Source organism: Periplaneta americana, chromosome 13 (assembly GCF_040183065.1).
Source record: "Periplaneta americana isolate PAMFEO1 chromosome 13, P.americana_PAMFEO1_priV1, whole genome shotgun sequence".
Taxonomy (NCBI): domain Eukaryota; kingdom Metazoa; phylum Arthropoda; class Insecta; order Blattodea; family Blattidae; genus Periplaneta; species Periplaneta americana.
Genome location: NC_091129.1, coordinates 29,735,946 through 29,762,684, shown reverse-complemented (window position 1 = coordinate 29,762,684; position 26,739 = coordinate 29,735,946). Strand labels below are relative to the sequence as shown.

At 34.6% G+C, this 26,739-nt stretch overlaps 1 protein-coding gene across 1 annotated transcript in view; it reads left to right on the top strand.

Annotated features, from left to right (window-relative positions):
• Positions 1 to 215: 215 nt before the first annotated feature.
• Positions 216 to 26,739, top strand: part of galene — a 758,695-nt gene continuing 732,171 nt past the window's right edge. The window contains exon 1 of the mRNA XM_069842980.1: positions 216 to 277. The gene's annotated coding sequence lies outside the window, so the exon portion shown is untranslated. The remainder of the gene's footprint in view (positions 278 to 26,739) is intronic.

Genomic DNA, 26,739 nt, shown 5'->3' with positions numbered 1-26,739 from the left:
ATAAGTGCGGAGATGTAATTCCCAATGTTGGCAATATGACAGATAAGTGCGGAGATGTAATTCCCGATGTTGGCAGTATAGCAGATAAGTGCGGAGATGTAATTCCCGATGTTGGCAATATGGCAGATAAGTGCGGAGATGTAATTCCCGATGTGGGCAGGTTGGCAGTCATAGTGTGAAGATGTAATCGCGGATGTAGTCAGGTTGGCAGACATAGTGTTTGTAGTTTGACATAGTGTGGAGTTGTTATTGGTGATGACAGTGGTACGAGGAATATGTAAGTTGTGTTAGGATGAGATTTAAATTATGCTATTCGATGGGAAATGAATATGGTCTTTTGAAATATCACGAGAATTTATATATCTGAATGTGTTAGAGAGAGAGAGATGACCTATTAGTTAGGAGAAAGGGAACAAAAATTTAATGGCTTAGCACCACGACCATGAAAATTGTCCAGTTCTTTTCTTAATCTTTCGGCCTCATCTGCTTTTTGTTTCAATGCAATCAAATTATCTTCTATGCCACTGTACAATTGCAATTTTTTTCTTAGTTCTTCAACTTCTAACCTTAAATTTTGTAGGCCTAACTGTTCTTTGTCTTCTAATTCCTGTACAATTTTCTGGTAGTTATCATCTTGCTTTTTCATTTCGTCATATATGCCACCAAGACGCTTTTTAAGAACAACATTTTCATTCAGTAGTTTGTCTCTCTGTTCCCTGATGCCTCCCAGTAGGTAAAGGTTTCCTTCCAAATCAGTTATTTTGTTCTTCAGTGCAGCGTCTTCCTGTTTACTGCGACACAACTCCTGTTGTAACTGTTTTTTTTGTTTTTCTAGAACTTGATTTTGTTTGTTCAAGTCATTTACATGTGACTGTAACACTGCCAATTTTCCAGCCAACTTACCTTCCTCTTCTTCAATGACTTTGAAATATTTTTTCAGTCTCCGCAACTCTTGCTTATGCTGTGCTGATGCTTCATCCGAAAATATATTACTTTTTGTCATCTGAACTTCAGCAGCACCAAGTTTATGTTTCATATCGAAGCCTGGTTTATCTTGCGAAGCCTCCATATGTACCACTGCTTCTTCCTTCTCTTTCCTTGATCTGTCCTGTAAAGTAATTTTCGATTAACTTGAAGAAGTAGTAAAGTTCTAGATTTAGTTTCTTGCTTTCAAGATTACTAATACTGTACAACAAAACAATAGTGCGAGATTGTACAAGCCTTCATTCTTATATTCATACCATACTCTGTAGTATACAGAGTGGACTTATTTCATCCTGCTTCCTTTTGTCTGAACTTCACTAATAACTTATTATACTGGTAGTGTCAAAATTAGAAATAAATAAAACTATGTGAGGTGAGTCTCTGTGAACGCTGAATGGTCAGACCTTCAGACTGTCAGACAGGCAGCCCAGGTTCGATTTCCGGTCAGGTCTGGGATTTGGGATAAAATCCATAGTGACACGTGTGGCGGACAAGGTTGGGGTTTTTCCCGGGGTTCTTTTGTTTTTCCCCAAATTAGGCATTTACATCATTCCATCACCATTTCTCCATTTCATTATCATTCTGTAGTATTCCCCAAACGCCAGGTGCTGACACATGGAGGCCTAGGGACGAGTGGGGTTGCCTGTTCGAAACCTGGGCACACAGTCAGCTGGGTCAGCTGGTGTGGTTGGGAATGCGTCACCCAAGGGTCAGCACAATAGACCTTTGTTCGCAGTGCTGGGCCATAGTGTTCCCCTTCGTTAAGTTCAATTAAATTCAATTCAATTCATGTAAGGTGTGTTATGCTCTGCTGTAGGATTATAACACCTAGAAATTACTATAAGATCTGTACACAGACAACTGTTCTAGCTCGACATTGCAAGCCGGACTCGACATCTGAGGCTGTGCTTGGATATGGGTTGCGCTGTTACCTGATGGAGTCCCCCCCCCCCAAGGTCTTTTTCAGATGCAAGACAAATGTTAGGGTTAATTCCACGGTGAATCCTCAGAATCATATAACTGTTGTGCTTCAGGAACATGGAAAATCTCCAAGTTTAAGATAGAGAATGCAAGAAATTCTGATGACCAGAACTAGAAAGCTGATATTCATCTGTTTATGTATGTATAAGTTGCGTATATAGTCGTGCTCACTCACGTATTAATAAACAAACATGGCTACATCACAGATGATGAAGGAGATTACTAGCTAATATTAAAAAGAAGAATGAGAATCATAATAATAACAAAAATATGTCAAGAATTTACATTAAAACAGACTTCTGTTAATCTACGGTCTCAACAAAACACAATCTTGTTATAGGATAGCCCTATAGGTTATGTCGTTTTGCGTTCCATTGATGATTGCAGCAGAAAAGTCAGTGATGAAAATTTTATTTTACTATCATCCTATGGAACATTCTAGAACTGTACAGGTGTAGCTACTATCACCAGTGTTAGGATAACTAGTAGGGGTAGACATTGGCAGGTGTCTGCAGAGCACAGCTCTTCACAAGTTTCATCAATCTCTGGCAGCCATATATCGGCTGCTTACCTCGTCATGCTGCTGTGTTTATCAGCAGGTGGAGGCATGTGTTTGGCTGTGTTTTGATAACACTCACAGGAGTACAATCTCATAAGGGAACCTTCTTTCATGGTGAATTGAAAAGGCGGTAATGCCATATATTTTTGGAAAGAGGAGGCAAAAGTAAGTCAGCAGGTGAAATTTTTTCGCCTAAGCTCCATACAGACAAATGTTGTGGGATTGTAAATCTAACATGACAGTCTGTGGGAAGTGACTCAACGTGCACACCTGAAGGTTAAAATGAAGTTGTTTTCGAAGTCACTGCATCTCATCGAGGTGGGTAGGCTTTTTATATGTAGTGTTGTTACACTGGAGATGTTATTATTATTCTTTGTGATTGTTGCCCTTGTCTGAGCATAAAATATCACACAACATTTGTTGTAGCCGGGATGGACAATGTGGTTTCTTTGTAAATTTACGAAAGATTTTCCATCGTTTTGGTGCAAATTTAAACTGGATTTACTTCAATGTAGATTTATACCCATTTTAAATAAATTACTGTATGTATTGTCACTTAAGGTATGCATCGTCGACCTGGATAGCAAGTTGGTATAGCACTGGCCTTCTATGCCCAAGGTTGCGGGTTCGATCCTGGGCTAGGTTGCTGGCATTTAAGTGTGCTTAAATGAGACGCTCACGTCAGTAGATTTACTGGCATGTAAAAGAACTCCTGCGGGACAAAATTCCGGCACATTCGGCGATGCTGATATAACCTCTGCAGTTGTGAGCATCGTTAAATAAAACAACATTTTTAACAAGGTATGCATCGACTCCTGGAATAGCAACTTTCTTCAAAAAATGAAAATTTCGTTTTTGTGTCATATTATAGCCTTATATTATACATCTTGATTGCCAATAGTGCCAATATATGATGATGTCTGCGTGCTTGTTTGTTGTCTTTGTTTAGTATGTATGTCTGTTCTATGTGATGTAAGACACACACATACATACTAAACAAAGACAACAACAAACACGCAGACAACATCATATATTGGCACAGATACGTAGATGACATACTAATACTATACAAAGGGAACAAAAGACAGATCCAAAACCTACATCAACACATAAACAAAATACACCCAAAGCTACACTACACATTAGAAATTGAAAACAACAAATCCATAAATTTTCTAGACATCATAATAACAAAAGTAGACAACAAACACAGACACACAACACATCCAACCACCCCACACAACACAAACAAGCTGCATTCCTAACAATGGTACACAGACTACTTAACATACAAATGAACCAACAGGATTACAACGAAGAACTAAACACAATCAAATACATAGCACAAGAAAACGGATACAACTCTAACATAATAGACAACATAATATGTAAGACAAAACATTGTCACAAAAACATAAGAATACAACACAAACACAAGAACACAAAAAATACATCACACTAACATACGAAAACAAAAACACAATAAAATTGCAACCTCATTCAAGAAATTAAATTACAACATCGCATACAGATCAAATAACACTCTACAAAAACATCTCAACACACAAACAACACAAACAAACAAATACAAATGTAATCTTCATCTTACGATGTTTGGTGACGTATATACGTCCGTTGATGCGACATATTAATGAATTTAAATACTATTATAGTCACAATCATGCCGTGTAATTTTTCTTTCATACCATGGCATGATTGTGACTATAATAGTATTTAAATTCACAAACAAATACAATCACACAGGCGTATACAAACTCAAATGTAACACCTGCAACAACTTCTACATAGGACAGACAGGCAGATCATTTCAAACACACTACAAAGAACACATCACAGCCATAACAAAATTACAAAATATCTCCACATATGCAGAACACATCACAAATGCCAACCACACCTACAGAGACATCAACACAGACATGGAAATACTACACATCCAACCAAAAAGCCAGAAACTAAACACACTAGAACAATATGAAATATACAGACACACGAAAACACACCCTAACGATATTCTCAACACACAACTCAATTTCAAAACACATACACTCTTTGACTCTACACTACGAACGCACTCTCACAGGAAACAACAAGAGGTGCCAATATCAACAACGACCAGTTCTGAAGATGACCAATAAATAGGTCGAAACATGTAAACAAGGTACGTTAGAATTTAACACAAGAAAGGCTTATCGTACATATTCCTTATATTATTCTAGTTTTCAAACATATATAACATGCTGCATGACAAGACTGAGAATGCAGACCAGTCTTTCAATGGTTTGGTTTGGAGACGTTGCCCCAAAGAAACGTATGTAGGTCGTACAACCCTGAAACTTGGGGTCATGGATGCTATTTGCCACTTCAATTGTGGCAACGAAGTTGAATTGGACATATTTCGGAAGATGAGTATCACCCCAGCAAAACACACAATGGCTGGTGCGAATGCTGCAGACGAGACTCGAACCCTGACGGCCAACATACAGTGCACGCTTGAGCAACAGCAGTGAAGATGGTACCAGAGGGTTGTGAAAAATATGAAAGTTGACTTCAAGACACAAGAAGAGGGCCTCACTTATATTACAGGAGGGTTTTAGGAGCATAAAAGTAAGTTATTTGTTACCTAGCTTGAACTTCAACTTTATCTTCATTTTTTATCCTATTTCAGTTTTTTCAATATTTTTCATTCTTTGAGCAAGTAAAAAAATATGCTTAGAATTGAGCTATCGACTTCATTCAAACACCAAATTGAAGCATATACATAGTGCTATGTTGTAATATAAAAAAAGTAATTTAGTTGAAAGCAAAAGCATTGGCTCCCTATAAAAAAAAATAAGACTTTTTGATATCTTAGAAAAAAATTATACATAATATAAGTGAGAAATGCTATGAAGTTTATTCTAGACTAGGCCTACAACATTCTTCACTGTTTTGATATCAATTTGGTGAAAAAATGAATTATATAGGTCCATTGGAAGCAAAGAAATGCTTGCCGAAAGAATATACGATTTTTTTCACGAAATTTAGCTCTGTACCCCTAAAATTTTACCTTTTTTTCTGTTTCCTTTTGCATTCCTTTCATTTAACTGTAAGAAAGAGGTAAATGAATTTTGAATTAAATTGAGGGGAAATTGTAAATTTTTATTTCAAGAGTCGATGCATACCTTAAGACCTCTAGATTATAAGAGGTAATTTTTAAAAAATCAAGCTTCTTTCAATTTCTGAAGTAGTTTGAGCAACTAAAAATAACGGCAGTCACAAATACAAGAGAGACGATTTCTTTTTAATCTTGGCTACAGTTGCGAGTCCCCAGAATTAAGCGTTGCATTTTGTTGGCATCGTAAATATGTACACAATTTAATGAAAACAATAGAATTAATTACATTAAAATTTTTGTCTTTCTTGCATGATCAGTTGACGTGACACATTCAATGTAAGATTAATTTACATTTAGTTGGGAAATTTTATATTTAAAAACTGATATTACAAACTAACAATAAATCTTTCCTATTGATTCAGGCCTAAGCACATTTTGGTAAGTACTCTCGTCTAGTTCCAAAGTTGACTGTTCCCGGCCACAGCCTTAACACTTCTGAAAATTTCTCTCTGCCATTTATGAGTTTTGCAGCCATAGGTCTAGATACGCACTCATACCTATTTTTTAGGAACTTAAAGAACTTTAACTTCTTGGATTTTTCTTCTCTTTATATATTATTGTTGAAATTAAAAAATATATAAAATTGTTTTGTGGTCATCATATGTTAGTAAAATCACTTTTTTTTAGGTTTGTATTTGAGTGCAATGCTATGAAATGTTTCTGGTTTCCCTTTATGAAAACAGTGTTTAATATCCTTCATATTTTCCAAGAACTATCTGCCTGTTAAAAATGAAGATAGAAGTCTGTAATCGTTTTACGAATATAGGCTACCTTGTTAATTTTATTTTTCCACTGGTTTAATCGAATCAGAGATTTCTATTGGGAAATTTATGGACGGATACATTCTTATTGCTGGTGGAGTCTGTACTTAAACCATACACACAGCACCTTCTCGATGTGATTGAAAACAATATGACTTGCCCACGAGATGAGCACCAGGACAAGACTGGCACATGTCAGGCACGCCACCTGTGATGTCACAATCTTCAACCATTTCTACTAAAATCAACTTATCTAGAAAACGGGATGTCGCATGAAGCTCGGATTTTGACAGCTAGAATACACCCATCACGGCGCATAATTTAATATACAGGGTGATTCAAAAGTCACGCGACATAGACAAACTCCGTTATTAGTCCAGATAGCGAAAAATGGAAAGAAAAGAAAGTTGTTGGAAATAGGTAGTTTTCAATCTAGTGTGCTTCAATTTCCAACGTAGAATGCACCGTTGAGACTGTGCATTACTATGACACACCTGCCAGTTTCAATGTTACCATATTAGTGGCTTTTCGGCTAGTTCTACCGGATTTTAGGTATGTATTATTTACCGATAACAGAGAAGAATAGTTGACATGCAGAGTTTAGCTGTTATTTAACTTCTCACAGTGCAAACAAGCATTTCTTTGCATTGATAGCATAAGAATTCAGGGAAATATCATTCTTGCTTGGCGGTTTTCCCTGAACTTGTATTGGCAACACTGCTAATCACCGTCATCATTTCATAATTTACCCGATACACTACATATCTGAACTATGATAAAATAGCGGAAAATCCACTAATTTCGCAACATTTCGACTGGAGGGTGTGTCGTACTAGTGTACAGCCTCAACAGTGTATTCTACGCTGAAAATTCAAGCACATTAGATTGAAAACTACCTATTTCCAACAACTTTCCCTATTTTCCATTTTTCGCTATCTGTACCAATAACTGAGTTGTCTTAAGTCGCGTGTCTTTTGAATCACCCTGTAGCCTATATGTTCATTTTAAGTTGCCAGCTACTTTAAAGTGTGGTCTCACCCTTCTATAGCCCATTTTACCACATCATCTATTTCATATTTGTTCCTGATTTCTTCATTTGCCTACCCGTCAAATAGACTATATCCTACGATGCTTCGTAGTGTCTTCATTTCTGTTGTTCTCTGCAATTATTGTGTTATTTTTGTTTCTGCCCTAATTTCTGTAGCATATGTGAGGATGTCTTGTAGATTCTAGTTTTACTTTCTATACTCAAATATTTATTTCTCCAAACTACGTCTTTTAAGAATCCTAACGTGTTATATGCTTTCATAGTTTGTGCACGTACTTCTTCTGTTGAACTTTCGTTGCTTCTCATCTTTGTTCCAAGATAACTGAAGCTCATAAAATGTTCGATGCATTTATTATATACAGCCAGCTTACGTCTTAGAGTTAGTTTGAGATTTAGTTTTTTTCTATGGAGGTAATATTGAATGTTTTTGCCGTTAATTGAAATTGGTTAGTTTTTTTGTGCAACTTTAATATTTCATCAGCTCTACAGTTATTGGCATAAATTCCATTTAGAGCTCATGTGCTAGTCTGTTGTGAATACAACATTATATGTAATTGTTGAATTCATGGCAGTTCGGTTGCTTTTAAGTACAGTAGTACAGTTTGTTATTCTGTTTTTATTTGCTGTTGGCATGTTGTCAATGCCTAATAAGAGGGACGTTACATCTCTATTCTAATTTAGTAAAAAAAAATATAAACGTGACTAGGTATTAATATAGACAAACATCTACGATGGGATTGCCATATAAACTATCTGTGCCTTAAACTACGTAAAAAAATTTATAAATTTGTTTTACTAAGACATTTTATGGAAAAAATAACATTAAGACAAATATATTTGAGTCTGGTTCATTCTATCCTGCAATATGGCATTATAGAATGGGGTGGGGCAATGAAGTCTTCACTCATGCCATTAATATTCTTACAGAGGAGAATAATAAAAATGTGTATTAAGAAAAAAATGGATTATCATACGTGCCTAATTTACAAGGAATTCAATGTACTGAATATTAAGCAAATATACATACATACCCTATTGAAATACTACCACATGACCATGGATACAGTACAAGAAGACACAATATATCATGTCCTTTGTTTGAACCCAAATACAATTCTGAAGCAGGACTAAGGCATGCCTCAAATTTCGGCCCGAGATTGTGTAATAACTTCATTAAAAACATTCAAAATTAGCATCTTCCAATATTAAATCATTTAAAAAGCAAGCTCTTCAACTGATTTTAAACACTGATTAGTATTCTAACAATTATATATATATATATATATATATATATATATATATATATATATATATATTCATTTTTTTTCTCTCTATTACATGAAATTTAAAATATATATATATATATATATATATATATATATATTTTTTTTTCCTAAGTTAGGAATCTTTCAATCTTTCAAAATTCAATAAATCAGTTACAACTAAAATATCATTTGTGTATATAATATCTTACTGCATTAAATTATTGCATAATATTTTGTATTTATTTTACAATAAAATTGTATTATTTAATACTTTTTCATTTCATTTTATTATTTTTTAAAGGTGCCATCAGCTCTTATACTTTCTAGTTAACCGAATCTTCTATGTTTTTACCTGATATAATTTCATTGTATTTCTTGTATTATTATTTCTTGTAATATTACTTTGATATTCATTACTTTCTTTTGCTTACATATATTTGATATAATTTCATTGTTTACTTATATTATTCTTTCTTGTATTATTATTTTGATATTCATCACTTTACTTTTGCTTACATACGAGTATATTTGATTATTTAAATTAAACAATTAAAGCATTATCTTAGTGTAGGCTTAAACTTATAATATTACTTTTTCATTATTCGATGTAAAGTCCACTCCTGGCCACAAGCTTTTGCTTCATCGGGAGTGCCAACCAAAAGTGTATCATTATTATGATCGTTCAAATAAATTATTATTATTATTATTATTATTATTATTATTATTATTATTATTACTGTTATTATTATACTTATATAGCAATGGTGAACGTCACGAATGACAATATTTTACCGCAGTTTGAAGGTGTTGTTTAGTCAACAGGCCGAAGACAGGACTGAATCTCACAAGTGATACCAACAAGGCATCACTTATGAGGCAACTAGACCAGGAGATAATGGGACAGGGTGGCCAGTTTCTTTCCCCCTTTTACAGGTGTAATGAGTCAAAATACAATTATGAAGTTTGGAAAGAGATATTTTCTATCTTCTTTCTTTCTTGTGCTTAAAATACTAGGCCTGCAGTAAATTATACCGGTAACAACTTAGTTTAAATCGAAAAATTAGATTATATTACTAACTCTAATGAATTTCTTTATATACTAGAACAGGCCAGGTACAAAGTAACAAAATTTCCCTTGTAATTTATAGCCTTTCAGTTAACTCAATGGGATCCACATCAATGTTTATTTCCTTAAAATGATACTATGAGTACAATAATGCAGAAAGAAGTTTCAGGGCATAAAATAAAGAAAATGTGTGTATAGGTCAGTCGGCATCTCGTGAAACCTACCTGCACGTGAGGGGAAGGAAAAAGTGGACTGTGAAGCTTTCCTCTCTTGCTATGCTTCGACTCACAAGGTAGCTTGCTCGATTACCCCCACAATAAGGTTTTTACCATGAAGTATGGCGCACGAGAGTATATGGTTTTACGAGATAACGAATGATCTAAACTTTTCCCTTATTGACATTGCTTACTTGTTTCCCATCAGTATCCATTGAGAGTCCGTCTGTATGCGTCAGCAGTCTCTTTATTTCGTTCTCCTTATCTGCAATCACGCATTCAAGCTCTGTGATCTTTATTTTCAACAGAGCATTCTCTGTATGAGATCCTTGCAGATGTTCAACACAGGCTCTCAGGGTATCATTATCTGACTTCAAAGAAATTATGTTCTTTTTATACAAATCTCGTTCTAGTTTGATGCCATCTAGCTTCCTGATCTTCTGCCGCAAATCAATGCACACTTTTTGTATGCCAGCCATTTCAGTTACCGTCTCTTTCAAGAAGTTACATTGCGTTCTCAGTTGGTCTGCCTCCTTGGCCTTACTGCGGAGAAATTCTATGTCTACTGCATCATAATCCTGTAATTTTCTTTCTAGTTTTTTAATCTTTTGCTTTAGCTGTTCATATTCATCAGCACGTACACGGGGTGGCACACTTTCAAGAACTTTCTTCTTTGTTGTCTCTTTGCAAGCTTGAAAAGCTGCACTAGGAACCTGCACATGTAAAGTAAAAATGTTGTTTAGTCAATTGTCCGAAGAATATTTTAACCTCATAAGTGAAACCAATAAGATCACTCATGAAGCAACTAAGCCAGGAGATAATTGGGTATGTTTCCAGTTCCCTTCCTCCTCCATTGCATAAATGACTGACTGTTATCACATACACTAATCAGACTTCACATGTGTACAAAAAATTGTTCCTCCTATGACACATATCGTCAAGTGAGATGTACTGTCTGATAACAGATGTAATTACAGATGCCTCAAACTAGCAAGCTGTCTTGTTCGCGCAGGCACATAGAGGACATCTCCCCTATCTCTGTCCGCCTACTGTATGCATTGTGGACTAGAACAGTGCAGTACAGTTCTAATAACAGTTGCTAAGGCTGTATTCTGTATAAGTACGTGTCTGTGTGTGGCTGTCGTTTGTGATAGAAGTATTTATTCTATTATGATGAGTAGTACTGTACATTATCGGGCAAAGTTCTTCATACTCGCGAGTTTATTTATAATGTGGTGGGATTCATGAAAAAAGAAATTAGTGAAGCCTGGATATTACTCACGGATATTAAGAAGGTGAGGGAAAGAGGAGTTTCTAAGATGACGTTAACTAGGATTGCTGCAAACAACACTACATTCAAAATGGATGACGTAATATCACTGACAAGAAAAAAAAAATAATTAAATCACGGAAGATTCTTGGAAGAAGTGTGAAAAATCCATGAAATATGAAAAGGAGTATGTGAAGCAGATTCCTCTAATAGAAGAAGCCGTAGACAGTTGCATTATTCATTTAGGTGGCGAGTCTAGCGAAGAAGAAGAAGAAGAAGAAGAAGAAGAAGAAGAAGAAGAAGAAGTGAGCAGCGATTCAGATGGAGATTTATCGGGAGTAAAGGAAATCCCTTTGGAATGACTAAATAGAAACTCGATTGTGTCTTCCTTTTATTTCGGAATATGTATTACAGTATATGTCTTTCTCGTGTTAAATATTACTGTACCTGGTTAACATGTTTCGGTCTGTTATTGACCTTCTTCCTTTTATTGTTTTGTTCATAATGTGCAGATAAATAAGTGATCTGTTTTCCTTGATTTATAGTGCAAAATTGAAGTTTATTGACAACGCTATAATCTACAATTTGGTCACATATAACTAGAAGAATGATGGAACATTTAGGTCAGTCATAAATTATAGGCTACTAATGAATATATTTTTGCAATTAGAAAATAAATCATTAACACTATAACATTAAACGAATTATTATGTATTAAAATACTGCTCAATATAGTATAGGGACGATGCATCTTGAATACATTGTCAAGAGATCAATTTTCAGATAATATGACTGTACATGGGTATCGGATCGTAGGTGGGCCCCTTCGTTAGCTGTACTACCTCCCCTCTCCAGGCAGCTTCCTAGCTTGAGTTATCTGTATATAGCAGGCATGCCAGAAATCAGACTCTAAATGTGCAGTTATGTGCGCGGATCACCAGTCTGTGCAGACTGCATCAATCAAGCGTTGCTCTTGCCCGTGTACAATAATGTATTTTGTGCTTCTAGGGTTGGATTAAATAGACATTTGGACATTATAAACACACTTAGCAGAAGGAAAAAAACAGCACGGTTATTATCAGTGCCTACACTTGACAACTGTAATACAAGAAACTTTAGGCTTACTCAGTTATATATCACAAAGTAGTGGTTTGTAAAGCATAATTTATTAATATGATTTTCATATAGTATTTGAAGAAAAAAAATATTGCAGTAATTTCGAAACCAAAAAACGAACAAGTATTTCATTTTACGTAGTAGGTACTAATTATTTTAAAGTAATAGACTCTACTCTTTCATTGTTCGTCAAGCATTATTATTTATTGGGGCCATTGGTACACAAATGTTGAAGAAAATATTAAACTCCCAATTAATTACGTGCACTAGGGCATTGTGAAGTTTTTACACTGACATCATTTCCTTGCTGTATGTCAATATAAATTAACATTAATATTAATAAATAATATAAATTAAGCTTAGAATTTAAATTCACATGTAGTTTATTTGGAAAACATTGAGAGCAAGTAGAGAGCGTTACTGAAAGAAATTAAAAGTGTAATTCACAAGCTGCGAAGCGACAATATTATCTTTATGTCAGGTTTAAAGATTTATTAATGTAAGTGTCTTAAATTGATATAGTGACGTGAGATGGAAAATTTGCCATTATATATTTTTCCAGAAATTGCAAATAGTTTTCTTCGCTCCTTACAACCTCAAGAGCCTCACATGTATTCCTCACTATATTCTCATCACTTACCAGCTTATGAAATGAAAGTCGTAAGTCGTCTAACCTTTGATGGCTATGTTATTACAGACTCCTAAACAACGCCATTGTTAGGTTCGTTTTGCCGTGAGAGTACTGATTAAGAAATAAGTGCTGACAATATCATATTTTGATAACTTTACTAATCTGATCTAAACTGTCACCTCACAACACTATTACCTCGACATGGGCTGATGAAAGCCTTTCATTTTAAAATAATTATTAACATTATAACAAATTATATGATTCGTGATTTCTCTTCTCCTTTATCTGTGAATTCCTCACTTTATTTATCACTAGCTGTACCCGTGCGCTCCGCTGCACTTGTTAGAAGTAAGTATAAAGTAATTACATAATTAAAATAGGACATCTGGTCCAGGGAACATTCGTGTTTGATAGAAGGATAAATCGTTTAATATGTCACTTAATTTAAATTGTATTTAAATAAATAAAATGCGATCATTTTGGTCCAGAGACCACTCATTTAGTGCAATGATAATACCTTTAACATATTTCTTAATTGTTATTACATGCAAATAATTAAAATATCATTTGGTTCAAAGAACATCCGTTTTTGGTTCAATTTGGTCCCATCAAAATTTTGCTTGCAATGAAACGTATCGGAAATCATTTTTAAAGAAACTTTTGTTATGCAACATTTTTCACAAAAATTAATAATAAGGGAGATATTTCGATTTATTTAATTCAAGCCCCCTTATAACCTCCCTTTTAAATATAGTATTTTGAATGCCAATAGCCTAAAATCTAAGTTACAACGAACTTAACTTATATTTCAATTTTCATATAAATCGGTTCAACCAATATCGCGTGAAAAGGTAACAAACATCCAGACAGACAGACATACAAACAAAAATTTCAAAAAAGCGATTTTGGGTTTCAGGATGGTTAATTATACATGTTAACACCAATTATTTTTGGAAAATCGAAAATTACCAGAAATATTTTGGCTACAGATTTATTATTAGTATAGATAACTCATTCACAGACACAGCCAAATCGGCACCCATACTGAAACTGTTACTGAAACAAAAGCTGCTGCAGGCACTGTATAGCCCTGTCGCGTTCCCCTCCAAGGCAATTCACTCCCTCCAGGTAGGGGAATAGAAGTGCACATGGCACAGAGACAGCTGCACAATGTGCGCAACTGCATAATGTGCAGGGTTTTGGCATGCCTGGTATATAGGAGGAGAACCTCAATCAGGGGTATGTAAATGTGGAAAAGTGACTTTTTAACAGGAGTCAATTCGTAAAATTTATCTCACATTCCTGCCTAGCAGTCCAAAACAATTAAGCAAACTTATTTTCGTTGCCGTAACAAGGTATAACATAAAAGTTGTTGCACAGTGCAATTTGCCAACAGTACACAATTATGTCAATGAACTAATTACAATTACTGTACATGATACAATTATATCAATGGGAATGGATTGATTATAAACATTTGTAAATTCACAGAAAATAATGTTTTTGTGTATATATGCCACGTAGCAATCTAATGCTACATAATTTACGCAAAATATATAACTTATAAGATTTTCTATGAATCAATTTTTGTATTTTTAGAGGTCTCTGACAAATTTTTTGGTTACTGAAATGACACAAATTTTAGCATTCTATAAATATTTTTGGGAAGACTAAAAAACGAACCATCTGTTTTTCTGACCATTCACCTCGGAGAAGAATTACAACAAAGAGAGAAAACATTACAATGGGAAAATATTTAACATAAAAATATATATAATTTGCATGACACCTTCATTTAATATTTGGAGTTACGTTTGTAATTTTTAATATTCTTATTTTGCATCTTAATAAAACATTAACCAATAGCTCTGTTTAAGGAATCTTAATTAAGTTACATTGTAAAATGATGACCATACCTTTTTATTCTTATCTTCACTGTTACTGGCTCTTTGGTGTCTATTATTATTCTGAAAATAAACAGAATTTAATATTATACATTTAATAAGAGTAATTACAATACTCACTGGCCACTCAGTATAAAGTATTTCATATCTTACTTACTTACTGTACTGGCTTTTAAGGAACCTGGAGGTTCATTGCCGCCCTCACATAAGCCCGCCATTGGTCCCTATTCTGAGCAAGATTATAGCATTATGTCCATCTAGAGAAACTACACTTTCCAATGGTGAAATAATAATTAATTATACAAATCGGTTAATTTAGCTTCCGATATTACTTCATACAAACACAGAAACATTCTCTGTAGGCTATCTTTCATAGTTTTCGATTGTTGCTGTCCAAGGCCCCTTATGGACGAAGTCATTTGTTTTTTAATTCATTACACGGCCTTAGATGGCAGTTATTTTAATTTTGAAACTCGTTTATCTCATTAAATATCAGTCCTGTCAAAATTTTTGAAGGAATAAAACTTATCGCAAAATATTTTTAAAGAAACTTTTGTTATGTAACATTTTTCACAAAAAGTAATAATAAGCGAGATATTTCGATTTATTTAATTCAGGCCTCCTTATAACGCCCCTTTTAAATAATGTATTTTGAATCCATATAGCTTAAAATCTAAGTTACAACGAACTTAATTAATATTCCAATTTTCATCGAAATCCGTTCAGCCTCTATCGCGTGAAAAGGTAACAAACATATAGACAGACAGACAGACAGACAGACAGACATACAAACAAAAATTTCAAAAAAGCGATTTTCGGTTTCAGGGTGGTTAATTATATATGTTAGGACCAATTATTTTTGGAAAATTGAAAATTACCACAAAAATTTCGGCTACAGATTTATTATTAGTATAGATATTTCTTTCGTGATGCATGTATAAATCCATCGTGCAAAAAAAAAAAGTTAGCTTCGAAGAATTACAAATTGATTAAACCTACGTTTTCTTTGAAGTAACAGGTAGGCACTCATTACTTTTAGAAATCGATGTGGAATATTTTGTTTAAGGTTTATAAATATTTACCTCTCGCCAGAGACATCGCGTGAAATTCCGTAAGCAGCACATTCTTTTGCTTTGGTGTTAATTGAGAACGGATTTACTTCACTTCTCAGGTCTCGCTTGAACAATTATAATATTGAATAGAAATTCAATGTTCTTGTTGAGGTTTTTATATAACTTTATACCTTTTTATATGCACACACTCAAAATCCTTTTACCTTCTCTAAGATAACCGAGTACAATAGGTAACCATAGTATCCATGCCTATAATATTTTTAACAATACATTACAACAATAACAATCAGTATTCCAATTACATATTATGATATAAATATCACATTTTCTTAATGTATTGTATATGTTTCGGCATGTTTGTTCCACATTTAAAATACAGAGTGATTCACGAGGATTTACCGTGCCTTACGGGACTTACTTTCGAAGACATTCTGAGCAAAAAAGTCATATAAACTTTTGACCTAATCTCAATACTTTCAGAATTACAGTAATTTGAATTTCTTTGTAAAATACCATTATTCTTTAGTTTTAAAGGTAAAATAATATTACAATTAAAATGAACTATTCAAGAGTATCATTTCTTTAACTAGCTAATATTCTGAAGCAAAAAATTTGTTGTGAATATCATAGTTGCTTCGTACAGAATTTTTTTTTTTCGGTTTTTAACTATAAAATTATATTTTCACACTGATCTATCACAACAATTGTTACAAATCACGCCACTCTCGTAAATTCCTTAAGACTGTACATTAGGATGCATAATTAAACTGTAAAGAACCGAGTTTCTAAAGTCGTATGATTTATAACAATTTTTGTCTTCAGTACATAAGAATGATGTGATTTTTAGTTAAAAATTGAAAATTAAAAACTGTACAAAGCAATTAACAACAAATTTTTCGCTTCAGAACACTAGCTAATTAAAGGAATGATAGGCTATTTCTGAATAGTTTATTCTCTATTTGTAATATTCTTTTACCCTTAAAACTAAAGAAAAATGATATTTTACTAACAACTTTAAATTAGTGTAACTCTGAAAATATTAAGATTAAGACAAATGTTTATAAGACATTTTTTGCTCAAAATGTCTTCGGAAATAAGCTCTGTAAGTGACGGTATATTCTCGTGAATCACCCTGTATAATCTAGAACACACCCGTGCAGAATTATGTTTATTGACAAACAGCAACTTTAGTGGCAGCGAGCGCATCTCACTAGCAGACGATTATGACGTCATGCTTGAGGGTTCATACATATAGTCGGTGGACTCGGAACATAGCAACAGTAGCACAGCCTACTATATACAATCGCGAAGCTTGAGGTGATTTTTTGCAAATCTCGCGATAAAGCGCTCCAAGCGGTTAGCATCTAGAAACAATAGACTGTCCACGGTCGACTTTGGATTTAGAGTGGACTGAGTCGTATTTCCATCGAGTGCTAGGTCGTTGCGTATTTCGCATTGATTCTTGTGAAGAAAAATCCTAACATCTATTTCTTATTTTACTTCTAGATGCAAAAAGTGGTTAATAAACAGCAGGAGGGAAGATCTAATCACAAAGAATGAAGCATATCTTTATAATAATACAAAGTTTTGCTGTCTTCATTTCGAAAACACACAATTTATGAATGAAAACAAAAATAAATTAATCTGGAATGCAGTTCCAACTTTATTTGATGTTTCAAATAAACCTGTTCTGTTATTACCTGCAGCTGAGAAACAAAAGCTTTGCACTAATTCTACGTCTGTATCAGCTGATTCCTTGAATAATTGTACATTTTCAGACAACTTAGGCCTACTTTTTTTTTTCAAAGGATATGTTTTTAATTATAACTTAGCTGTTAATTTTGTTGTTATTTTTATTTGTTACTTTACTAGAGACGTAGAAAAAGTAAGTCTGTTACAATAAAATTTATTGATCACGTTTTATTTCCAATTCTGGTGTGATTATTATTGCTTAACCTCATCCCACTTTGTTAACTACGTAAGCCTACATTACAAGTAGGCCTACCGGTACACGTAAATTACTCCCATTAATTCATATTTTCATTATTATTGTTATTATATTATTGTTGTAAAGGGTGCAAATTAATATATAGTTCATTATCGCTATAATCTTGAATGAGTGAAGCGATTATAGTAAATTTCAGTTCGTTTTGCACGAACAAAAATAATATTAACCTATTTCTTGCAGGTATCTTCGACTTTATGGTGGAATTTAATATACTTCATTAAAATAATAAATTAACTTTATGCATTTAATATTTCAATAATGGAAGGAAGGTGTTAATTTTTCCAAAAGAACACGACAACGAAAGTAACATATTTTCCCGTCTGCTAGGAGAGAGATCTGCGATGATGAGGCGATAGTAGCGATCCTAGTGGTGGGCAACTACCTATGTTTGCATTTTTACTACATATTGAGCTTCGCGACTGTATATAGTAGACTGTGGTATATGCCGCTTGGTTGAGCTATAGCCTGTACAGGGATGGCCAGCACTGTTTCAATGGATAAAGGGAAGAGAACTTATTAAAACTGTATCCATGTTAATTTTTAGATTTGTCTGAGAAGTATAAGTGCATTATAAGAATGTAGGTTTTAATTTTAATGATCATGTGTCACAAGTTTGATTGTTTTATTTAAAAGAAATATTTTCTCAACTTTCTTTTATATAAAAGTGAAATTTTCAGATATAGGCCTATTTATTTAGTAGCCTTACAGAATGCTTTCAAAAAAAAATCTAATAAACCGTAAATACATATTACTGAAGATAGTGTACTGAAAATTTTGAAAATATTCGCATGGAAATTGTTTGTAAGGAAATGAATTAACAAAGCAACTACTGTTACATCATAAGCAAAAGATACGTGCCCATGTGTTGTAAAAATGTCAGCTCTGTAGCTTCAGCACATTTCGAGAAAATTTAATATTCTGATGATAGGAAGTTGCTCACCAATATCACCTTAAAAGTATAATGTGATAAGAGTTTTGTTATGGAATATTAGTTACACTTAAAACATATACAGCACCTAGGTAACTTTGCTTTGTACTGTAATATTGTTTTGATTAGGGTATTGATTACTTTTATAAGGCTAAAGGTACCATAAATATCAATTCCAACTTATCACGTCATACTCAATCTCTTCTTTTTGGGATATCACTTTCTTTATGAATGATGTGTTTCATCCATTTAGTACAATATAGTTGTACTACTATGAAATTTATGTGAATATTTCTTCTTAACTCTTTATTATGTTATAACATTTCAAACACAACTTCAATATTAAGAAATTGGTATTAGTACTTTTGTTTTACAGACAATATAGATAATATCAAACAGAAAGAAGCCATATAAAATAACGACATGATTACTTGGTTGGTTTTGTCCCAGATTTTTCCCAACCGTAAGGGAATGCCAGGTAATCTGTGGCGAATCCTCGAACTCATTTCGCCAAATACCATCTCGCTATCACCAATTCCATCAACGCTAAATAACCTAGTAGTTGATACGGCGTCGTTAAATAACCAAATAAAACAAGTGCATTATATTATTCCTTGAACTTCATATCGCCATCGGCGTAGCTCAGGCGAGTGAGGCGCTTACCAGCCGATTTGGATTGCGCTCGGGAGTGGGTTCGATTCTTGCTTGGGCTGATTACCTGATTGGGTTTTTACAGAGATTTTTCCCAACCGTAAAGTGAATGTCAGTTAATCTATGGCGAATCCTCTACCTCATTTCGCCGAATACTATATCGCCATCACCAATTCCATCGACGGTAAATAACCTCGTAGTTGATACAGCGTCGTTAAATAAGCTATTAAAAGAAACTTTCCATATCAAATTCTAGAATGCGCGCGAACTTGGAACCGAGAGCGGAACTGTGGATTCAACTTGCCCGCCGTGACAGCAGGCTCGTAGGGACAGGACTGCACGGGTCCTGGGCTATGGTACCTCCCCTCTCTCTGAGGACCGCGTCCGGATTGATCCCCAAATCCTCATGAATGACGTCCGAGTGGATTCCAGATCTGATTTCTACCTATGTTTACCTAACGTCCGAGTTTATTCTCTTTGCTTGTACAGAGTCAGCGAGAGGATGATATTTACATAATGCCTGCGTTGCTAACTTCTGCCAGTAGTCTGTAGAAGGCGTCTGCCTGTCGTATGCTGAGGACTTTAGTGCTGCTGTAATCTGTGATCACGGAATATAAGTAGGGGACGGATTTGATGAAAAGTCGTCATCTTATTTTTCACAGTAGGACGATGCTTATTAATATAGAAATCATTTCTATGTTAATATCAACGTAAAAAAATAATTTATTATATTGTATTTTTTTTGCATTTTTGACGTTTTTGAACTGAAAGGTCATTTTTATATTTTTTCGACATTATACTCTGAACCACTTTTAGATCATTTGGAATGCATTTTACTTTCTTCTTTACCGATAGGTCTGTTAAATCATTTTCTAAGCAAATAGGCCAGTAGTAATTACCTACTGTACCTACTGAATAAGTGAATTACAGTGAAGTTTGAGTTTTGTAGTTTGGAATAGACTCTAAAGTCCATCCCTCATCCCACTGAAGGCTTCACTTCACACAACGGAAGTAATACAGGATGTTTCCGAGGTGGTGTTACAAACTTTCAGGGATGATGGCGAAGGGCACATGTATCAATTTGAGATAAGGAACCCTGGTCCGGAAATGACCGAGTCGAAAGTTACAAGCAAAAATAGTTTTGTGGAAATGAAATAATTTTATTCCTCCGTACACCTTATGTATGTGTATTATCTGTACATCTTACACATACTGAATTCATCTGACGTTGTTTACGTTGTCTACCTACAGTATTCCATTCAGTGCGCTGTCTGAGGGATAGGGACAGGAAACAACACTAAAACGATGCAGATAGCATAATGTGTAACGGACATGGTCAGTCCTGATATTCACGTCTGTAGACAGCAGTGTATGTGTACAAGTTGCAGTGTCCAGTCGATCAGTCCTAGTGAAATGGAGGAGTATACGAGAGCGAAATAAGCAGACCTGATTTTCGAATACGGATGAGCCAATGGGAACAGTAGACAAGCTCACAGATTGTATCGGTACAAGTACCCACGTAGGAGACATCCGGCCCATATCATTTTTCCACGACTGTTCCAAAAGTTAAGGGAAGAAGGGCATGTGGTACCAAATTACAATTCCATTTCCACACAACTATTTTTGCTTATAACTTTCGACTCAGTCATTTCCGGACCATGGTTCCTGATCTCAAATTGATACATGTGCTCTTCGCCATCATCCCTGAAAGTTTGTAACACCACGTCGGAAACACCCTGTATAAAATGCTTGACACATCCTGTCCGTCTTTTTTTTTTTATCAGATTTTCATAGTGCATGGATCAAGGAATAATCATTACGTTCCTCTAGTTCTTTCTTCCTGTCAGGTAAAACTGTCGAAATATACAAAATGTCTCCTCAAGTACTAAAATATCATATAAATCCCAATGCTGTTTTAGCTGATTTTGAGAAAAGCATTCACTCAGCAGTTCTCTGTTTGGCCAGAAGCTCTACTACGAGTAAAAAGCTGCAGGTTCCATTTGGCGCAATGTTAGAGGAGGAAAATAAAGGCTGTGTGCTTGTCAAATGAGTTTAAAAATAAGGACTCTGATATTGGGAGACTTTTAAATTGTATGCAGTAAATTCCCTCGTATCCAGCACCCAAATAATCTGCAATACCAAAACAACGGCACTTTTGGCTAGGCCAAAAAGAAATAGTCAGATAGATAGATAGATAGATAGATAGATAGATAGATAGATAGATAGATAGATAGATAGATAGATAGATAGATAGATAGATAGATGGATGGATGGATGGATGGATGGATGGATGGATGGATGGATGGATGGATGGATGGATGGATGGATGGATGGATGGATGGATGGATGGATGGATGGATGGATGGATGGATGGATGGACAGACAGACAGATAGATAGATTTATTCGTTCCATAATATTCTTACATTTGCTTTATAGCATAGAATAAAGAACATGTCCAATTCTTACGTTTAAATGTAAATGCAATACATATAAAATGCAAATATGAAATATGTACAGAATTGATACCTTAATAACAATAATATTTTAAACAATGTAATATGTTTACTATTTAATAGTATTATAATATTTACACAGCGCTGTGAAATGTCAAGAATTGGTCTACAGAATAGAAAGTGTGAGATATTAAGTACGGTAACTGTTTAGTTTTACCTTAAATAATGCAGAGTTTTGGCTATGATTCTTAATGTCTTCAGGAATACTATTGAACATGTAACGTACTCCCCTTTGATAGCATGGTAAATTTGATGATGGCGTATGAAAATCATTCTTTCTGCTGGTATTTATACTATGTATGGCAGAGTTAGTTGGAAAATTTAGACTTTTATCAGTTAAATTAAACGTCGCTTGCCCAGTTGATTTATTCTTTCTGAATCAGAATTGTTCCGGAATGAGAATGTTGTATTTATCAAGATGATGATATACTTTCTTATGTATAACTTTTTCGAAGAACTTTGAGAAGGCTGGTAGAAGGGATATGGGCCTGTAGTTTTCGGGCGAGGTTCTGTCCCATTTCTTGAATAAAGGAATAACAACTGAATATTTCAGTCGCTCTGGAAATACACCATTAAACATTGAAAAGTTACATAAATAAGACAGGGCTATTATTTGTGAACTGGCTTTTAATATTTTACTAGTAATTTCATCATATCCCGAGGAATTTTTAGACTTTAATTGCTTTAGAATTGTAATTATTTCTCGTGGATTTGTTGGAAAAATTTTAATATTTGGGAAAGTTACAGGAATAGATATTTTCAAACAATCGATGTCATTATTATTATTATTATTATTATTATTATTATTATTATTATTATTCTGTGGGATGTTTAGGTTATCAGTTATTGAGAGAAAATGTTTGTTGAATATGTATGTTCGCAACTTCTGTTGTATCTGATTTTTTCAATTATTTGTTACAAGAGTGTAACCTTGTTCTTTACTTCTAAACTTTCCGCTTTCTTTTTTTATTATGTTCTAAGTTGTTTTGTTTGTATTATTCGAGTTTAGAATAATTCCGTTATAGTAAAGTTCTTTGGCTTTTAAGATTACTTTGTGTAATATTTTAGAATGTACTTTTTAAAGTGAGCTATTAATTTGGGGTCATTACTATTTCTACTTTGAATATTAGTGAGACCTCTTAGTTTTACATGAGATTTTTATTCATTCGAGAGGGAAGAGTCAGCCAAAGATGTGAGTGGTTTTCGTGGATAGCACATGCCGTATAATGTGTTTACTGTTTATATTGTTCACGCGTGAAAACATAGACAAAAAACCCGTTATGTCCTTGGAGTACATCGGGTATCATCGGTAAGCTGTCACTTCACTTGGACCTTGCAGCAATGCGCAGAGACGATATCTTTAAATTTACCACTTGAACTCGCCCGTTTCGAAGGGGTGTTGGACGAGTCTAAATAGGAAAGTGTGAAATTCTCTGTTCCCACAGCGCGTAAAAGTTTCATTCGAGTGATAGATAGTATCATGGTTATTACCGCTAAGCGCTGCTGTTGCACAATGGATTCTGCGAAACACAAGCGAAATGTTCTCACACATAAATCATCGAACGCTACTTCATACTTGCAACGTTGGTTACACTGCTCTTCATGTCACATGCCCGCCATTTAAAATTGTCATAAGGTTACGAAAACGTTCAGTATTTTTTACGCTATTATGTATTACTGTATTACAATATTTATGAACTGATTAATGTACTTTACCGTATTCAGTACTACAAATAAACGTTGTACGTATTTCAAAACTTTACTTTTAAATATCTATATGAAAATACTAAATTTCAACAAGGAAAAAAAATGTTTGTGCACTACAGCATGTCTTTACATAACCTGTAGGCCTAAACGTATTTTCCAATTATCCGGCACTGGCTTTGTCCCACAGTTGCCGGATACGAGGAATTCTACTGTATTTGGTTTAAACGTACTTTTACCGGTTGAAGTGGCAGACTGTTTCACTTTTGATCTTATGGCTCGTAAACCCGTGAATGACAAGCTGGATGAGTTTTTTTGATTACTTACTGGATACTTTCATCGAAGAAAATTGCGAATTTCCACCTGTACGAGGTTTTCCCCAACCGTAAGGTGAATGCCAGGTAATCTATGGCGAATCCTCGGCCTCATCTCGCCAAATTTCATCTCGCTATCGCCAATCTCATCGACACTAAATAACCTCGTAGTTGATACAGCGTCGTTAAATAACCAAGTAAAATAAATCCACCTGTAATGTAGGCAGCATTTAGTTCAAACACAGAACGCACTACAAATTGTGAAGCGTTTCGCAGTAAGTTGAATGCAGAATTCTATTCACTTCATCCGAACATTTTTCACGTCATTGAGGTTCTAAAAGAAATTCAATGTGACATTTACGTGGAGCTTCGAAGTCATGAGAACATCCTGAAAAGAGTCCACACCTGTCGAGCAACGGTCAGCGCGTCTGGCCGCGAAACCAGGTGGCCCGGGTTCGAATCCCGATCGGGGCAAGTTACCTGGTTGAGGTTTTTTCCGGGGTTTTCCCTCAACCCAATACGAGCAAATGCTGGGTAACTTTCGGTGCTGGACCCCGGACTCATTTCACCGGGATTATCACCTTCATCTCATTCAGACGCCAAATAACCTAGATGTTGATACAGCGTATTAAAATAACCCAATAAAATAAAATAAATCCAGAAAATAAAAAAAAAAAAATAAGAGGAAGAGCAGTAGGTCTATATTGAACACGAACTGATTAATTACAGTAGCGGAGCAATTAGCCGTTTTGATTATTTAAAGCTTATGTGTTGGAAGTTCCTCCCAAACATTGTCATTATCTTTAGTCGTTTAGTTAATTTTATTTACAAATCTGACGCAACGGAGCAATTAGCCGTTTTGATTAGGTGACATATTTTTAACCATGTCTGTTTACAGTATTGTCATGGTCGCTCCTGCATAAGAACAGAGCATCTGTTAGACCCCCTCCTCCCCGCTTGAGTTGCACTGTGTACTTCTAAACCACCTTCCACCAGGAGTGAACAGGACAGCACGTTTGCACATCTCCTTTTTATGTTAGGTTAGATACTTTTCAAACTGAAATGACGAGTGAAGATTTTGTCACAGTTAAAATTACTCTAACCTAACCTAACCTAACCTAACCTAACCGTTTAATATGCATATTTTTTTTTTAACAAAGCAGGGATATCCAGATTGTATATTTTAAATTCTTACATATTTTTCAAGATGCTCAAGAACACTGGAAATATAAGCCAAAATACTTTCAAAGCTCCTTTTTATGTTATGTTAGGTTAGGTTAGAGTAATTTTAACTGTGACAAAATCTTCACTCGTCATTTCAGTTTGAAAAGAACCTAACATAACATAAAAAGGAGATGTGCAAACGTGCTCTCCTGATCCACTCCTCCTTCCACCCGCTAGAGCTGTACTATGTACTTCTAAACTCCCTCCTTCCCATCCAGCAACGTTGTAAAACGTCTATTATTGTAAACTTTAATAATTAGTTAAATATTGAAATTAGAAAAAAATTGTAAGGGCATTTTTTCTTTCTTATGACATCAGTTAAAATAATGACACACTCTGTGTTTACCGTATGAACGCGAACATTATTATGGTTAGATTTCATCACACCGCGCTACCAATATTATCTCATATTTCCACGTAAACAGTGAAGAGAATAGTGCAACCTACAACGTAAGACTGTTACGAATCGCTAACAAACTATGAAAACATTTGTAGAATATATCACATAATAAGACACATTAAACTTCTACACATCTATCGTTAATAATGGAACATTGCAATACATTGGAACGTATAAATATAGAGATAAAAATTTAAGGTCAATGTAGATTATCCACCGCCCACTGAACGAATATTGGTTAAACGAGCGTTGAGAGACTTCCGCCGATTTTGGAATAGACACCGACGCGGTTAGGTTAGGATAGGCTTTTGTTAGCCCGTCAAGATGAAGGTGAAAGCGATTGAGTGTGATTTTTGTTTTTTATGTTGGCAGTTTTAGTGCGTCAGTGTCTATTCCAAAATCGGCGGAAGTCGCTCAACGCTCGTTTCATCCGAATATTTCACACTTTCATCACTGCCAATGTTGCGCTATAAACCAATTTTCGCAAATCTAATGTAAAAGACTGCCTACGCAAGCAACAAGTTATACTAAATGTTTAGGATTAGTGTAAAACTGGCCTATGTCTCCTATAGTGGGCGGGACATAAGTAACATTCACCAAATTTAAGCAGAAGTTAATAAATGATATACAAATAATTATATTATTAAAAAAATATTCGTCGCTTTTCTAAAACCTCTAGCAATATATTACATGTGGAAGAATTAGAATGCTTGGTTCTAAAATTCGGACGCAGTACCTATGTATAACGCAATACTAAAATTGCAACGTAAGTTACCTATTTTTTTTCAATGAAATTATTAACGATATTCATGAACAATACTACACATCACTATGTGCTAATGACACTTAACATTTTTACGCTATATTTTAACACTCAATATAATTTTTATCTTTAAGCATAATTGTCGTGTCCGTTGCCCTCGAGCTTCGAACAGGACTAGAGAT